At 47.2% G+C, this 3428-nt stretch overlaps 1 pseudogene; it reads right to left on the bottom strand.

Annotated features, from left to right (window-relative positions):
• Positions 1 to 300: 300 nt before the first annotated feature.
• On the bottom strand, positions 301 to 420 carry LOC115900198 (annotated as a pseudogene).
• Positions 421 to 3428: the final 3008 nt, after the last annotated feature.

Here is a 3428-nt window from a genome sequence, read left to right as displayed (position 1 = left end):
ATCAAAGCTCACTGCAGCCTCCAACTCCTGGACTCAAGCAATCCTGCTGCCTCAGCCTCCCCTTCCAGAGTAGCTACAACTACAGGCACATGCCCCCACACCCAGCTAATTTTTAAAGTTTTGTGGAGATGGGGGTGTTGCTTTCTTGCCCAGGCTGGTCTTACACTCCTGGTTTCAAGCAATCCTCCCACCTCAGCTTCCCAAAGTGAGGGGATTGCAGGCATGAGCCACTGTACCGAGCCTGCAACTAACACTTATGGTTATCAATACTCCCTCCCTTAGTTAACTGACTCAGGTATCATAATAGCCTCTTATATGTATCAAAACACATACTGAACAGTAAGTTCTCGATTGCAAAAGAAGATTTTTTGCACCTGTCTGTATTTGTTCACAAGTTAAACAAACACACACATAAGTACACAGGGGCTCCTTTTCATGGCATATCTCATTTACACCCTCACTCTCTCAGCATCTGTTGAGCATCTCTGCCCTCTTAGCATTGCGCACATGCATTAGGGACTATTTTCCTTGGGGAGAAGATGGTGGGGTAGAAATTATATGAATTTGGAGTCAGGCACTCCCAGCCTCTGCCCCTTCCTGGCTGTGTGTCCCTGACCCACGTTATCTAACCTCTCTGAGCATCCACCACTTCCTTTGTAAACCAGAGTCATATCTGCTGTGAGGATTAACTTGGTAATACATGTGAAGGCCTTGCAACTAGGAAATGCTCAGTATATACTCCAATTCCAACAATAACGACCACCATTTAGTTATTTGATAGTCTTCCAGGCAGAAGGAGATTTGCATGCATTATCAGTGAATTCTCCAAAGGCCCCATGAAGTAGGTAGCATTGTCAACTTGTTTTGATCCGATTTCAACTACCACCACCACCACCACCACCACCACCACCACCACCACAATGTACCACTTGTGGGATAACTTGTTGTTTTTTAATCTTGTATTTTTATTTGTTTTTGAGACAGGGTCTTGCTCTGTTGCCTAGGCTCACTGCAACCTCTGCCTCCCAGGGCTCAGGAGATCCTTCCACCTCAGCCACTCAAGTAGCTGGGACCACTGGCTCACCACCATGCCTGGCTAATTTTTGTAGTTTTTGTAAAGATGGGGTTTCACCATGTTACGTGGGCTGGTCTTGAACTCCTGGGCTCAAGCAATCTGCCTGCCGTGGTCTTTCAAAGTGTTGGGATAACAGCCGTGAGCCACTGTGCCAGTCAAATTTGTCTTTTAGAGTCGGATGCTGGAGCATCCTCTCCTAGGCTGGGAGGTTGCTAATGTAAATGCCAACACGCTTTATTTGCTGAAGCGGTTTACAAAAAAAGGAATTTCGGGCTGAAAATGGACTCTTAACAAGGTACTTTAGGATGCACAATTTCCATTTAAAGGCAAAATATGGTGAGTATGATCTATGGAAGAGAAACACACCTTGTGTCACTCCAATAGCCTTTGGAGCAAGAAATGGGTCCAATTTTCCAGGGGCTGGGGGCTTCATCTCCAACTCACCTGCTTTCTTGCTGAAACCACAAGGAGATTAAGATGCATCTTCATCTGGCTTCTTTCTACTTCTGGGGTGGGAGAGACAGCTCTGGGAAGGGTTTCAGATGAGGAGGGAGCAGTTCCTATCTGGCTTCATCAATTTTTTAGATGTACCTGTAGGCAAATTACTTCCACTCTGTAGGCCCGTTTTTTCATAAACTGAGGATAATGCCAACAAGGCAGTAAATAGAAGGATCCCAAGGTAGTCCAAAGAGTCCAAGAAAGTTAGCAGGAAAAGGACTCTCCTCTGCCTCTTTTTTTTTTTTTTTTTTTTTTTTTTGAGATGGAGTCTCACTCTGTTACCCAGGCTGGAGTGCAGTGGTGTGATCTTGGCTCACCGCAACCTCCAACTCCCGGATTCAAGCGATTCTCCTGCCTCAGCTGGAGAGGAGAGTCCAGGGGAGCTGGGATTACAGGTGCCCGCCATCACACCCGGCTAATTTTTGTATTTTTAGTTGAGATAGCGTTTCACCATGTGAGCCAGGCTGGTCTTGAGCTTCTGACCTCAAGTGATCCACCCGACCCGGCCTCTCTAAGTACTGGGATTACAGGCATGAGCCACTGTGCCCGAGCCTCTCACCTCTTTTGAGATATGCATCACAGACCACAATGCCCAGTTTGGAGGATTCCGGGGGTTTCCTTATGTAAAGCACATAGAAGGAATGTGATAAACATAACTTGGTTTTAGGCGGCAAGGATGTGTGGGTGGGTGGTGTTTCCTGGGTGGGGCTCAGTTTGTGTGCTGTCAGTGGAGCTCTCCTTTAGAAAGGGCTTCTTTACCACACAGTGAACCCCCTGAGTTCCGAGTCATCCTCCGTGCTGCCTTTGGAGCCTCTCCCAAACAGCTTGCCAAGAGGGGCTTCCCCAGGCATAAACACAAACAAGCATGCGGATCCTCCCCAGCAAAACCACCTCCACTGTAGGTGTGAGCTGGGATCACACCCAGCTGGGAGATGGTTACTCTGAGGAGGAAATCAGGGTAAAAGCAGTCAATTACAGGAATACTGTCCTAGGGCCCTGAACAAGTAAGTATCGGATGAGTTTTATGAACACATACATTGTTAGGGTGGTGTGGGTGTTGTCTCCAAAAAGCATGTGTGCAATGTGATTGTAACTAGCAAAGCGTGAGCCTACTCAGTTGCATCACATTCTTATTTTCATGGTTTCTAAACTTGGCCATCAGAATTCCCAGGGAATCTCAGAAACATACAGACTGCTGGGGTCCATTCCACCCCATTCATGGCTGGAACCCAAAGAGAATTTGTTAGCTATCTTCAACCTTGCCAGGGAACGTGTCTTGAACCATGACCCTCAGTGATTTGTTTTGAAAACATTTTACAGAGAGGGCTGAATTATAGCTTGTAACACTATTAGAAGCATTCTGTGGCTGGGCGCGGTGGCTCACGCCTGTAATCCCAGCACTTTCGGAGGCCAGGGCGGGTGGATTACCTGAGGTCAGGAGTTTGAGAACAGCCTGACCAACATGAAGAAACCCTATCTCTCCTAAAAACACAAAATTAGCCAGGCGTGGTGTCCCAGCTACTCGGGAGTCCCAGCTACTCGGGAGGCTGAGGCAGGAGAATCACTTGAACCCAGGAAGCGGAGGTTGTGGTGAGCCGAGATCACGTCACTGCACTCCAGTCTGGGCAACAAGAGCTAAACTCCATCTCAAAAGGAAAAAAAAAAAAGAAGCATCCTGCTAAACTTTTAATATTCAATAAGCAATTCTTAATGAAAATTTGGCACCCCATATAGATTTACCTAGAAGGGGCTGGGCACAGTGGCTCATGCCTGTAATCTCAACACTTTGGGAGGCTGAGGCAGGAGGATCGTCAGAAACCAGGAGTTCAAGACCAGCCTGGACAACATAGTGAGA

Source organism: Rhinopithecus roxellana, chromosome 10, assembly GCF_007565055.1.
Source record: "Rhinopithecus roxellana isolate Shanxi Qingling chromosome 10, ASM756505v1, whole genome shotgun sequence".
NCBI classification, from domain to species: domain Eukaryota; kingdom Metazoa; phylum Chordata; class Mammalia; order Primates; family Cercopithecidae; genus Rhinopithecus; species Rhinopithecus roxellana.
The sequence above is the reverse complement of the archived record's forward strand: the minus strand, read 5'-3'. Positions and strand labels throughout refer to the sequence as shown.